Here is a 15,134-nt window from a genome sequence, read left to right on the forward strand (position 1 = left end):
TTCCTCAAAATGGTGGAAATGACAGTGTACGAGCTGTGCCTGCAGTGTTAGAAATCAGTTTGAGTTAGACAAAGGCAGACTAAGCAAGGCTTTATTGAGAACCTTTAACAGAAGAGTGATTTGTGATCATTATTTCTACACGTTCCTCATTTTTATCTCAAAACTGTTCGTGAATAAATAGGATTTTTTAATATTATTTTTTTACTTTGCCTGGAAAATAAATTGTTTGCTAAATCATAAGTGTTTTGTCTTCTTCCCAGGAACAATCACCTGACTTCTCCAGATCAGACGAGTACTCAGGCTGCCCTTGGCTCATGCTCAGATACTTTCTTCTTTTATAAAACTGAACACCTACAAACTGTATTCCAGCAATTATACTTATACTCGTTAGGAAACGGGGAGCTGTGAAATTTCCTGATGTGATCTGAAAGCTAGACAGACAGGAAACTACCGAAAGAGGGACAAGGAAGATTGAAACAAAAGCCCACATCCTTAAGCCAGCGAAGTGCACCCCTCTAGCACTCCCAGCCATTCCTCCCCGGAAACACACCACGCACCTTGATGCGCTGGCTTGACACAGATGCACTTCTCTAGAGCCTTACCATGGTGACTTACCACGTAGTACCGAGCTTCCACGAGGTGCGGAGGCCTCCTTTACCACGTCTGCTGGAAGCCCAGCCGCTGCAGCGCTGCCCTCACCCGCGCCTTCCACCAGCACCCGGCCCAACGCCACCTCGCTGCTCAGGCTCCCGGAGCGCAGCACCAAGTGAAGCCAAACCATGCTCTTGAGCACAAATGCGGAGCGACTGCTGCTTTATATATGTTACACTGAGATCTCCAGGAACACAGGGCAACTTCATTCACTCTTCACTCATCCCGGGATAAAAGACACAAGTCCCCGAACCCTGGGCTCAGAGGCTCCTCCAGAGCCACCCAAGCCTTGTTTTCTCCTACCACAGGTAAACACACGCTGTCCAAATTAAGCTCCATCTCAAACTAGCCATATTTTGCCTCTGGTTTTTTATAGGAACAAAATTATGCTGTTCCAAACTCTCAAACTGGAGGTCTGCTTCAGAAACTCACTCTTCCTACGGCCAAAAAGTTTATTCCAATTTCTAGCCTAAATATATTCATCACCAGTCCGTGCCCATTTGTTCCTGTGCCAACACTGTCTGTTAGCTTAAATTATTCCTTTCCCACACACAGGGCAACCCCCTGTTGGTTTTACAGACAGCAATCACATTGCCTCTCTGCCATCATTGTACTAAGCTACACAAATCATCTTCCCCTTTGTATTACCTTTTCATTATCGTAAACCAGCACTGAACATATTTCTAAGCTCATTTTTCTGGAACGTGAGTGACCAGACCTGTGCTCGCGGTTCCAAACATACAACAGCTTTAACGCCTCTCTCTGTCGACACCTCTCTCTCTACACCTACAACTGCTTTGGCCTTTTCCCCAGCTGCGTCACATTGGCATCCCATGCTGCAAAGTCCAGGTTTTCAAAAGAATATATTGCCTAAGATTAACCCAATCCTTTCCTGCAATAAGATAACTGAATTGTCAGACAAAGGAAATGCAGCAAGTGTTACCTGCACCAAGCTACTCGCATCTCCCTCTGCCTCACTCCTCTCTAATTCATGAATCTGGTTTACATCAAAGTGAATTATGTTTAATCCTTAGGTGAATAACCTTGTGCTTTGTCTCATTCAATTTTGCAACATTTCTACTGCTTAATCTTCAAGGTCATCCAATTCTCCTTGTGCCATATCTTGATCTTCCTTGTACTGATGTGCCTCACAACTTTGTGTCAGCAGCAGCAAGCTCCCTCTTTTAGCTCTCTCCAGTTTCTGAGCCAGTCACTAATAAAAATATTAAGCATGGTTGGTTCCAAGAGGGAGCCCTGATAAAGATTTTATTAAAGTCTCCTCCAACCTTTCTTCTCTTTACAGTATTACTTGCTGCCATCTCCCTGTTACACAGCTGCTCGTACCACTTTCTAATTCTATTTCTGCTTTTTAAAATAGAATTTTTTAATGTCAAAAGAGGGAATCACCGTACGGAGTAAGAGAAACCCTAAGGCTGAGATTCTCCATTTGTCGCATTCACCACAGTTCAGTCATCTGTCAGTAGGACTGCTCCCCTGTAATTGCCCAAAACACTGAGAGCAGGAGACAGTGAGAAGTAAACCCCCCAACACAAAACCCACCCAGGTTGCTTCGCTTTTCTTTAGCATTGCAATCTGACATTGTTCAGGTTTTAGAAGTCGGCCAGCTGATTCTCTCCATAACCAACTCTTCCATGTCTCCCTGTGGCCAGGTGTGAGCTCCGTGTTTATCTACTAGGCAGGTAGCACCGTGCCTCGCAGCAAAGACAGGAACGGCTCCCTGGGATCCCACAGAAGGGACAACAGTAACAGAAGATAACCAGGCCCAGGAATGTTTTCTTTACTGTTAAATACACATCAGAAAAGGTGGGAAGGACAGATGAGGAAAGATTACAGTCACTGCCTGCTCATTAGCTCTGTTTAAATGGTTGTGAGCTCACAGCTGTTACCACGACTTGCTCACAATTCTCCTTCCAGATACACTGGTCAAAATGAGCAAATAGGTTTTTAAGTCAAAGTGAATTCCTTACCACTTCACCAGCGAGCTGGGGCCAAAGCCTGTGGCCTTCATCCCTGGGGGACCCATGCAAAGCTGAGCTCCTGTTTCCAGTTCTTCGTCACTTACAGTGGGAGATGGCTCCAAGGCCAGAGCTAAACTGCCTTGCTCTCTGTAGTGCCCCAAAACTCAGCCTGCTCTTCTGCAGCCTCCTCCGGACCCGTGAATTCATAGGAGATTATTTTGCAACAGCAAACGTCTCTTTTGACAACTCACATCACAGAGCAAGCAGGGCAGAAAAATTGAACAAGAAATGTAGTACTTTTTTCACCATTAAGTATCCAAGAGATGTGGTTAAGGAAATGAGGAAAGTGGGTAGGGGGTAGCGTGTAGATAAAAATGCAGGATGTAGATTTCCCTCTTTCATATGCCCTCAGGAGAGTCAGGGAAAATGTGCCACGGAGACATCTGGAGGGATTTCAGGACCTGAGTGCTTCCCATCTGGGACCATAAATAAAAAAGCAGCCTGCAAGAATTTTCCATTTCTAGACCAGACAACAAAATTACCTCCCCACAGCCATTAGATGCCAGAATGGAAACAAGGTATCTGACTAAAATAGCCAACTGTTCACATCTTCATTTTTAATAACTATTGATCAAAACTGAACTGCGTTTATGCACAATGGTAGCTAGGAGAAAATTGCTAGCGCTTGCCTGCAAATCAGCCAAAAACCACAACAGTCTGCAACAATTACAGATGGCAAATCCAACCTGAAGTACTGACACGTTTGCAGGCACAAAGCTGAGATGCAATGAGCTAGCCCAGGCCTGATCCTGCTGCCTGTGTGTCCATCAGAGTCCTCAGCCTGGGTGCTCCAGGGGACAGCCGGTTAGCACTGCTGCTTCCAGGAACCAGCTACGCTGCTCAGGAGAGATATGCACTCAGATATAGCTGGACAAAGCAGCTGACAGTGAAACTTAGCCTGACCGATTTCTCAGCTAGCTGCTCTGGCAAGAGACTTCTGTTACACTGGCCAAATCCTCGCATTTTTCAAAAACCAAACCAAAACAAACCAAACCTCCTGCTGAAGTAAGCAGATTCTTGCTAACCAAGACTTTCCAGGCAGCAACTATTCTCCCCTTAGATCTCTGGTCCATTTCTGGAAGCGCTTCTACAAATACTACTAATGAAACAGAGCGGAGCTAACAACCACGGGTGCCCTTTTCTGTATAACAAAGGCAAGAAGAAGCAGGAGCACACCTTTAGTGAGTCACCAGGGCACCAGTCACTAGGGCAAAGGTTTTAGGCCAAAGAAAGCAAGAGGGAAATGCAGCTTTCAAATGGAAAAGATTCTCTGCTATACCAATGTGTATCATTTCATGAGAGGCAGTGCCTTATGGTTTTTACACAGAGTGAGGACTACACGTCTGCAAAATATACCTTTCTTTAAACAGTGAGAATCACTTAGAAGTTGTTTAGAAAAATGCCTCCCTAGAAGTTACGTGCAGTGTTTTGGGATAATGCCATCTTCCCTGTCCATTTCTCATCTTTGGGGAGGACCCGACGGCTCACGTTTCCCGTAGCTCACTCCCCTGGTGGGACCGTCAACCAAAGCAGGCCCATCTCCAGCAGCGAAACAGCAACTCCCCGGGCCTCTTGCAGGGAGGTTTCCTGAAGCTAGTTTGGCTCATCTGAGCAAAGACAGAGTGGGAATTAAAAGAAAGCAAACAAAAGAAAACAAACAAAATAGCACGCAACAAAAGGAGTCAACCAGCACTCCAATCCACCATGGGATTTCCGTTCTTGTTTTTCACCCCCTACCCGACCCACCTCTGAGGGTGGCTGGACAAACGCCACGCCACGCTCCACCACCTCGGTGCCTGGGGACAGGTGGGATGAATTATGGTACACGTTCTTCTCGGCAGGCTTTGCAGTCCGGTGCTACCAGGTCACCCAGGTATTTTGCACAACCTGATTGGTGTTAACAGTTTTGACCTTAAGGCAACTCACAGTTCCTGCTGGAATTAGCACCAACACTTATGCTGCTGTCACCACAGCACTGATATTTTCCTTCCTCTGCACATCACTGGCCTCTTCTTCACCTCCCACCAGTAATCTCCCGCAGCACTTCCAAGCAGCGCTCGGATCCCGTGTCTATGAGGGCTGACACCAAAGGACTTGCTGAACAAAAAGACGTGGGCTGCAAACTGGCCCACTGGCTGAGCTCCTTTGTCCCTCGCAGAGGAGCACCGTGCGGGCGAGGAGCTCTGTGCCACCCAGGCAGCGCTCCTGTGAGCACGAGCAAGTCAGCAACAGCAGAGCCTCGGGGTCAGACCAATCCTGGCAGCAGCCTCCTGAGGCTCTGTGTCACTGCTGCCACGCCGCCGCCTGCAAAGCGGAGATGTCAGAAGTAAGCTTTCATGGCAGCCTGCTTCCCACTCTAACCTCACATGTGCTTGCACTGCCTGCCTCCGCTCCCAGATTTGATTTGGAGCTGATTCTTGGACACTTCCAAAACAGATCGTAAAAACTATTCATGAAAATAAACCATGAAGGTGTATAAAATCTCCACCTGAAGATGCAATTTGCTTGAAACTCACCTGACGTAATTAGCGAAACACGAGACAGGAAGGAGAATGGACCTTCGGTGCTTGATTTATGCCAGAAGTATTTGGCGTTTTGCAGGAATGACTCAAAAATGAGTCAGGACAGAAAGACAGGGCAGTTTGGTGGATCGAGTTCCACAACTCTGGCACTTCCCATAGCGTTACTACGAGGCGGAAGGTGTGGGGGCTCGTGCCAAGAGGACTGGACTAAGTCTGTGCCCCTCACTTCTACTAAACCAAGGATGAAAGTGCCCAGAAATCACAACGATCAGATGCAGCTATGAAATGAGGTGCGTGGAAGTCTTTGCACCAAAAATTGATTTGGTTTAACATGTTAAGACTAGGCAAACAAGTGGACGTAGCAGCTGGGCAGCTTGTTGCTCCCCAGCCTCTTCCAGAATAGACACGAAGCAGCAGACTATCAGCCATTACAAATTTCCACCTGAAAAGCAATAAAGGATAGTGCCTCTAAGAGCTTGTCCACGAAGAAATATTTCCAAGCTCTTCCAGAATAACCTAAGAATCTACATTTGAGGCGCAGCAGCTGTTTTGCTTTCACCCCTCATCTGCATGCTCCCCTTGCAAATTAAGGATTCCTCTTTGCTGTTGAGCTTCTGAAGTGATTATGCCCAAACCACAGAGCAGTATCTGTGGTGTGGAAAAAGTGCCTAACACGGAGGGGGCAGAAGAGTCATTTCAAGACCGTGATTCCCAGCTAGCTGTCTGAGCCAATAAACCTTAGGAGGAGCCTTTCTCCTGCATCAAAAAAAACAAGCAGCAACAGACCTGCCAGCTGCCCCCTAGAAATCGCTCTCATGTACGTGCATATAAACACTGGGGTCAAATTATCTCTTTCAAGGTGATGCGGAGATTTCATTACTTCAAAAATGATGGAATCCAGTGGAGGCGAGTCCTTATTAGACGAATTGGTCAGGTGAAACGCATTGTTTTATTCATGATGAGATCGTGACTGCATTATCAAAAGAGTCTACAGGTCTCAGCTCAGCATTCCCTAATTTTGCTGCCTCGGTTCAAACCAGGTCTCTCGTTGGCTTTCCAGCCTTTCAGCTTTTCCCTCTTCCAACCTCTGAAATCAACGCCCGCCAGCCTGAGAGCTGCCCGCTCCGTTTGGCGACTCAGCGCTCAGGACATCCCCCAGAACCACATGGTCGTGGTGTGAAGTCACAGACAGCTTGGTTCTGATACGGTCAAGCGGCACCAAGGACTCCTGCTTTCAGATCCATCTACCGAGATGTGGGGAAAGAACAGAGGATCCTGAAGAGGGCTAAGAAACAGGGAACGGGGGCTTCCACATTCCAGCCCTTCCTGCAGCTAACCTCATCTACGACCCTGAGCTGATCATGTAGTTTCTCAGTGCTGCTCTCTCCTCAGCCGACTCACCGGAGCGTTATGAATCTTGGGCACCCTGTGGTCCCAGCAACACACAAAATACCTCCGGTGAGGTTCCAGAGACTCCCACATATCTGGAGGCATTGGGAGTGCACTCAGGTCTTCAACACTTAAGAAGCACAAAGAAGCAACGTGAGCACACAGTGTACAAAATCCTGCTTTTGCTCTGGTGTGACATAGGCAGGGTGACTCGGTTCGAGCAGGAGAGCTGCAGAGACATTTAAATGCCTCCCTTTGGCACTTTGCTCTGTACTTGGGTCTACAGGAGCACTCTGGTCCCCCCACGCCTCTTCCCTTCTGTTCCCTCCCCGCACTCTCTCCGACTCACAACAGCGTTTGGATGTTCGGTGCTGTCTGAACTCCGAGCATCTGCCACCAAATTATTTCTCTCCCGGTTCATCGAGCGGAGATTCTGCATCAGCGAGCTGCGGGGCTCAGCCAGTGACAAGAGGCTTATCGCGGCGCCGCCAACCCCGCGCGGCTCCAGCGTGCTGATGGGAGGGGAAGCACCCAGAGCACGCTGCAAAAAAGGAAGGGGACGGTTCCTCTGATGAATTAGGAGCTCCTTCTCCTCCCTGCTCACAGAAACTCAAAGCAGATATCAGATACAGTAAGCGGCCCGTTAAATTGAGTCAGCCGCTACACGAGAGAGGAACGCCCACGGCACGAACCCAGATGTGCCCCTTGTGTACGCACACATCGATTAAGGCCCGTGCTGTCACTGGGAGCAGGCAATCAATCCTGAAGGGCTGGTTGCTGATCTCTAGCCAGGAGAAGCCTCCCAGCTACACGGGGGATTGTGCAAGCCTGAATCTACTCGCACGCTTCCCCCTTGCTCCCTTGGCGGAGCGATGTGCTTACGGATAATGCTTTTAATGTCCATTGACTGATGTAAATTACAAAAAAAAAACCAACAATCCCAAGTGCTGATGACATACACATGAATGCAAAATGAATTCGTTATGATTGGTGCTATTACAATGAATAGCAAATGGATTCATAATGGCAGGACATTTAAAAAGTAATGTGTTGCTGGATCCCTTGTCTATAAAAGCAATAACAAGGCAATGGGTGCACCACATAAATTGAAGAGAAACTCACGCGCTGGCAAGCTGCTGCTTCAGAGGCTCCAAAGAGAAATACAAGCGCATGTGGTTTTTAGCACCTCAGCTGTGCAATTATAGTTGCTCTGTACGACAATGGATCTTTCTCCACCTCTGAACCTGAGCCAGGTACGTCATGTAGACCACTTCCAGAGCAGAAGCATTCCCTGTAGGATACTTGGTACTGCCTTACCCAATCTCGTTTTCAGACATCTGAACAGAGATGCTTTCCAACAACCCCCTGGGAAATTTTACACAATCTCTGAGATGTTAAGGGCAGGAATGAGGGCCTGTAATTCAACCCAAATCTCTTCTCTTCATGTGTTCATCTACAGACGGGATTAGGTCTGGAGGACGTCTGAGGCATGCAAGCTTCATTCCCACTGTTACAACGAATCAGCCAGCAAAGGGCAAAGTCATCTTCCCGAAGGCAAAGCCCTGGCTGCTAACAAGCTCACCTAAGTGCAAAAATATGCGAGGGAAGTTTATGAGCCTACAAGCACAGACTAGCTAGCCAGAAACACTCCCTGTGTCAGGCATCCAAAGCCTCCCCTGGAAATGCCAAATCTGGGGCAATCCCAGCTTCACACCCCGCAACCCTTAAGGCAGGTTTTGGGAAGAGTTTAAAGGACATCTCTTCAGGAAGAGCGCGTCAGCAGAGCACAGAGCACACGAAACTCACAGCACCCCCCTCAACAGCACAAACTGCCTTCAAAAGAGACGGCGGGGAAGAGGAACCACTGCCGCGGCTTTCTGCTCCTCCTCTTCCCTTCTTCAGGGTGTGTGGCTCCTGTGGGCACCCAGGCTCACCCTCTGGGGCTTCCCACTCCGAAAGAGCCAGAGACAGGCAGGGAAGAGCTGCCCCGTGTCCGCGCTGCCTCCCTGCCGCTGCAGGCTGGGTGGTTGTGCTGCTCGGTACCACCAGTGTTGATTTTGGCTCAGCGCCCCCAGCGTTTTATGGACGTTGCAAACCCTGTGGCCCTCACCACGGAGAGCAAGAAGTCAGAGCTCCCGTGAGCCTCCCCAGGCTTGTGAGAAACACAGCGGCCACCATAAATGTATTTTCCTACTGTTCTGATGATGAAAAGCTTCATTTTTAACACTGACAGGCCAGAACAGGGTGATGGAGCTACATTTTAAGCTTTCTCTATAAATTGAAAAAGAGCTCAAAACTCTTTACTTTTTTGTCCTTGAAAAGGGAACAACCATTTTCTGGCGCTTTCTTAAGTTGATGTTCCTGGGAATGCTTTGACAGCAACAGCATTTATGACCTTGGCAATTTTATTTAAAAAAATTAAAAGCTCAGATGCCGGGAACACGTACGTTTGAGCTCTCATACACAGCAGCAATCTCTGTGTACAAGTGCCTTGAAATTTCTGTAGAAGTTAGTGGTCTTTATGCTGTAAGCTGCTTTCAGAAATAGGTGATTCAGGTGTTCCTGTGTGCTTATAAAACGCGACTCCATCCACAAGTAATTTCACAGGAGCTTGGTAAACTAACTTGAAAACATCTCCCTCTCGTATTTGCTACAGGGTGCTAACACACAAGAGACTTTCATTCAGCAGCTCTGCTTTCATGCTTGTAAATTCACTTTGCTTCAACATCAATGTTTTTGTAGAAAAAAATCACACTACACTCAAGCCCAAAGAGATGCTCTTGTGGATTTCTGAAAAGGCAGCCAGAAAGCAGCCCGTAATAGAAACTCACTCACAAGCTGTGCCACGGCTGCTATTGCTCGATAATATCCAAAATTACTGCTACAGAGAATTCATCAGCAGCAGGGTACCCTCCTTTGTGATTTTTTGCTGGCTTCCAAACCCAGTATGGAATAAAACAAGGTACCACCACACAGGCCTCCCACCGTGTTTCCAAACGCAGCCACGAAGCTGCCCTGCTCCATCCTGGGATGTATTTCCCCTTTTGTTTGCGCCTGGTTTTTGATGCAGAGGGAGAATCTGACAGTTCTGGTTCTGCATTGGCAGGACACAGTTCTCCCTCTGTCAGAGGACGGCTCCATGACTCTGGCACGTGAAGAGAAGACAAGAGCTGCTCCTTCCCAAGTGCAACAAAAAATGCGCTGTGCCAGACTTTAAAGCAGGTGGGCACCATGGGCAGCATGTCGCAGTAAAACTGTGGAGATTGCAGAGGCAAATTGAAAAAAAAACCACAACAACAACAACAACAAACTTTTAAGAAGTCTGTTTGACAATCCCGTACTCAGGCTGGATGCTGAATTACAATCAGCTGAAAAGTTCCATCTTCCAAATACAAAAACCTTTTACAGTCTTATCACAACCCTACCACGACAGTGGACGAGGACCCATTTTGCACATTTTCCCTCGTATCTATCTCACTTTGACAGTAAACCAAGCCAGTGAAAAAATCTAAACACTAAGAATCCCTCTTCCCTGTAATAGCCTTCCCTCTGGTTTATTTTGTACAGGCGCACAGTAAAACACCGCTCTTACTTTGGTTCAGGGATGACAGAACACCCAGACATTAAAAAAAAAAAGTTGTTTCCAAAGAGCCTGATGGGAAAAAAAAAGTGATTCCATGAAAGTGAGAGAAAAAGGGTAAGCAACTTCTGGTCTCGACTAGCCTGGAGCGGAGGGGAGCAGGCATCCCAAACCCTCAGGCCCCACGCTGAGGTCTTTCTGGACAGACAGCCTTCAGCTGAGCAAACGCAGCAGGGTCCAGCGCAGGAGCACTGGATGAAACTGACTGACTTCTTGGGACACCAGAAGAGATGGCCTGGTGTTACCTTCTAACCTTAACGTCCGATAGCTCACCGAAATCATGCCTCTCCCCTCCTCACTTCTTCTTGTGGCTGTCCAGCAGAGCGTTGACACACGCTTTACTCCAGGCAAGCATTGCCCAACAAACGGCAGCAGAATTAATTGGCCTTAACAGCGAAACCCTAGGTTAAACCACAGACGCTCCAGTTTTTTAGCAGACGATGAAGCAATATTTACAGCTTTCAAACTAAAGAAACATGATTGGTGGTTTTGTTTACTCACTGAAGTGGAGTAAACTCACTGCTATCTCTGCTGACACAGATTCTGACCTGGTTTATCTACACAGAAAATGCAATTGCATTACTTACTGTTTGGCAAGAGTCTTTTTTTTTTTTTTTTAATTAGACTTAAGTATGATACATTAGGTAAGAAGAAACCAAGAGCCTCTGAAATCTGGAATTGAGATTTCTGAGTGGTGAAAAGTTATACTGGCTATGAATTCCTTCCAGGTTCACCAAGGAATCCGTGATCATCAGTCTTCAGTCCTTAGTGCTGTTAGCACAGACGGGATGAGCAGATACGACAGCATAACTGGAATTCCACTATGCCTGCAGCTGGCTAAAATAAAGCAATAAAATATCGTGAGGCCACAAGACCTCCTTCCATGATTTCCCTTTCCAGAAGTATGAAAATCCTATTTGCCACTCAACTGAGACACACGAATATATTGAAAACCTCCAAAATGAATAAGCAGCTATTCCACTCTGAGCTGGTAACTCATCATGGCCTTTGAGAAAGGTATTTGGGGAGAAGAGAAAAACTATTCTCTCCTGTCCAGGAAATGTAACTGTGGCACTAAAAGGATGACTGCAAGCCCTCCTCTGCTCACTTCAGGGCTCTTTTTCTCTGTTGTTAACTTAATTATCTTACCATCTAAACAGATAAGCAATTTATTGGTATTTCAGGCATTAAAACACCCTTCAAGAAGCATTTCTTGGGCACACAGACAATCTCGTGCTCTTAAGTTCATGAAGTCAACCAAAATGATGTTCTCAGGCATTTCCCCTTTCCCTGGCTCAAAACATACATTAATAACATTTAACACAAAATATCTTACACAAATCCCAAAGTACATTACACGGCAGCAGCGACAACTCGGCAGTTTGTTGCACCAGTCCTATCTATGGATGCACGTGCATAAAAACATTACAACTTGGTGCTATGTGGCTCATAAGTAAATTGCATCAAAATATACTTAACCGCAGCTCATTACCGCTGTGCTGAAAGAGTTACAACCTCCAGAAATCTGAAGTACTGTTTCCTTACTTCTTTTTCTGCATATTATCTGAAAGGTAAATGAGATATCAAGAAACCGAGAGGATAAACAAAGTTTTATTTATTTATTTTTGTACTAAAGCAGTTAAACACACAACTTGTATGCAAGAGAGGTTCTGAATCCCCTTGGCAAACTCTCGAGGGGTTTTACACCACTGCACTCCACTACAATAAATCAGTACCTTTCAAGTAAAACCAACAGCGACATTCAAGATTCCACCACCTGGCACATCTTCCTTTTTGGGGTAGAGCTGGCTTGTATTTTTAACTTTAAAAATATTTCTAAATGGCAGTAAGAGTTTGCTGTGGAAGGGTTATCATAGGACACTGGTGGGATGGGACTCTTGTCTGCACATTTAGCAAAATGAGAAGGATTCCTGACCCATAACTGAGATGCCTCTGCAGGCCAGCAGTGCCAATAATAAATACCAGCTGGTTTTCCTGCTCAGCGCTGGTCAGCACCTCTCCCATGCTGGAAGGGGGAAGCTCCCAGGCTGTCAGTGCCCTGGACGTTGCAAGAGGATGTTTACAAGCAGCACAGCAGAGATGAAATGAAAACAGATGGTAGACAGATGTGAGCGGAGTCAGCAAGGGGAAAGCTGCCTGGAAATGTTTTTAGCAGTGCCACTCTCTGGCTCACCCCAAACCACCCCACAAGCATCAGCAGAGAGAGGAGGAAGACTTACGCTACCAGAAAAAGGATTTACATTGCCTACAGGGTGTCCCAAAGAGGCCTGAATTTTCACACGTTGATCAAACTAAAACCAAGCACCCTTTCCTGTTCCTTTGCGTCACCTTTTTGAGCACAAGAGGTCACACACGACAGCAGCACCCGTGCTCCCTGATGAGGGGAGCAGTATTCTCACCAGGGGAGCTGGAGAGCTGTTCAAACAGCCATTCATCTCTGACGAGCTCTGGACAGTTATTGTCCACGTTACAGACAAAGAGAGGCAGGCATTGAGGGCTATGCTTCCAGGGGGAAAGCTGCTCGTGTAAGGAGGGCTCCCGGGGGAGCTACCTGCCTGCCTGCCCTCGCTGCTCCGACTGCTGCACCGGACTCCCTCAATCCCAAGTTTTCACTGCTGATGCACGGCGCCTGGGCAAAGGAAGTGGGCACAGGTTTATCAGCTTGCTACCATGGAATGAGTAAATGTCACGTCTCCATCTTTTAAAATGAGATCTACTCCTCGCACGCCCTTACCAGACAGCAGAAGGTAATTTATTTCTTTAGAACAAAAGCTTGGATATATCGCCCTAGCAGCCTGCTGCATTATGACCCCCACGCTAATCTTATTAAGAGAGAGGTTACTGGGCTCTTTGTTGGTGAACAGCACATTAATGAGATCTCCTTGAAATAATCCCATCTCTAATATGCAGGGAAAATTACATTTTCCAGCGTAATTACTATGTCAGTCAAAAACCCCAACTCCATCATTAATTGCTTTTCTCCAGATTCCAACAGCTTCTTGTCAAGCGGCACAACTCCGGGAGGAGGAGGGCGGGGGGGGAAAGAAACACGGGAAGTTTATCTTATGAAATCAAACCTACGGCGCGTGGGGGAGGCTGTGCCTGGATGGAGCCCGTTGTGTTAGAAGCGGGAGCTGCTGGCATCCCGGGGGCACTGCAGCGGAGCTGGTGCCCGGGCACAGCCTGGCAGGAGGGGATGCTGCTGGGCAGAGGCGCGAGGAGAGCGGTGCCCGCGCTCCCCAGGCTCCCGCAGCCCCCGGTGAGCCGGTCAGACAGAGCAGGCTACAGAGGACAGAGGGCTCGTGGCTGAAGGACGGCAGGGTGACCCTGCACCCACAGCACTGTCACTGACTCACCTGCAGTCAGTAAGGGCGCTCGCCTCCTTCCTTAAACTTCGGGTGTTGCACATTTGTCTTCAAATAAAAAAAAAAAATCCACGGTGGTTGGCTCCCACCTATCCGTCTGAAGATCTCTTTGAGGAAATAAACATGGTGATGTGAAATGGGAAGCCAAAACTGACACCTCGCATGTGCAAAATATGGCCATTTCTCCCTACGTCAATCTGCAGTAAGTGCATAAATGCTTTGCCTGATAACAAAAGCATGCCATGACCAGAGACCCCAGTTCAGCAAATACAAGGCCTGGGGCAGGACATGAGAACAAAAACAAAGGACGTAGGCCACCAGTTTGGGTTTTTGGCAGCATTTGGTTTAGATTGGAGAAATGACAGCCTTCCTCTAAGAGTTCTCCAGCTCCCTGTACCCCCTGAGACCCTTTGTTTGGGGAAATCACATCCCCCCAGTACAGGGAGAATCCTTGGGGGGTCTTGCAGAAGCTTTGAATCACCCCAGCTGTATCAAGGTATTTGAACGGGCCTTCTTCTCTGCATCTGACTCACTAACTCGTTACTGAAAGATACATCTGTGTTGTTTTTTTTTTTAAACCCATTTCCCCAGCTTTTAAATACCACACTATATCAGAGGGAAAAACACAGTATTTCAGGCTAATTCAGATTACTTTGTGTTACTGAGAAAAAATGCATGTTTTTAAGACCTCACTTAGGCCTTCACCTCATACAACACAGAACAACAGTATTTTGACGAAGATGCCACAGTGTAAGTGCCCAGATAAACTTAAGTGATTTTATCTGGTTTTTCATTTTTTTTTTTGGTCAGCACAAAGTCTACCATCTGGGCTCCATCGTAAAACGAATATGAAATTTTATTACAAACCATATGATACCAGCAGGAGTAGAGAAAGTTGAAAACAGCATGAATGTTTAATACTGGGCACTGAAGTAAAACACTCTCCCCTTCTCTATTATTTATTTTCTTGGGCTTTTGTAAAACCCAGACCTCCCTCAGCCTGCCTATCCTGACAATTGCTTCAATAACGCCTATTAACAGGAACAGCCTCACAACCAAATTCATGCAAATCAAAAGAGTCCACTGATAATTAAAATGGGTCAGATCCTCATTAGAGATGTTTGTCCCATCCTTACTGACAGGTCATCAAGTGAAAGAGCCGTTGCAAAATAGCGTTTGTTAATTATGGGCAAAGTGGACTGAACAACATTCGAAGACTGGAAATGATGTGGTCATAAAAAATTGCCTGGGCATTTGAAGAGTCAATCACATCTATGGCAAAAATAAAATTAACAACAAAAACATGACACTCTGCAAGGATTTTCATTTCGTCCACATGAACTTGCCGGCTTTAATTTCCCAGGTGATGTATTGACTATTTTTGGATGAAATGCTGGATCATTTATAGCTAAAACTCTGCTCGACTATTAAAATGAAAATATATTGAACAGAAAGCTAGGTCAGAGCAAAGCGCTTCAGTCAGCTAACCGGCTGCTTGGTGAGAAAG

General features: G+C 46.7%; 1 long non-coding RNA gene across 2 annotated transcripts in view; it reads right to left on the reverse strand.

The window, feature by feature from the left end:
• LOC310900073 overlaps nt 1-15,134 on the reverse strand; it is a 67,259-nt gene that overhangs the window by 24,622 nt on the left and 27,503 nt on the right. Inside the window, exons 6-7 of one of the 2 annotated variants that reach the window (XR_014584804.1) lie at nt 11,721-11,805; nt 8,694-11,078 (exon numbers count right to left, since the gene is read on the reverse strand). The exons of the other annotated variant lie outside the window; for it this stretch is intronic. This is a non-coding gene — a long non-coding RNA (uncharacterized lncRNA). Of the gene's footprint in view, nt 1-8,693; nt 11,079-11,720; nt 11,806-15,134 lie in introns of those variants that run through there. 2 annotated transcript variants of the gene reach the window in all.

The sequence above is a fragment of the Anser anser genome (assembly GCF_964211835.1).
Source record: "Anser anser genome assembly, chromosome: 5".
Classification (NCBI taxonomy): domain Eukaryota; kingdom Metazoa; phylum Chordata; class Aves; order Anseriformes; family Anatidae; genus Anser; species Anser anser.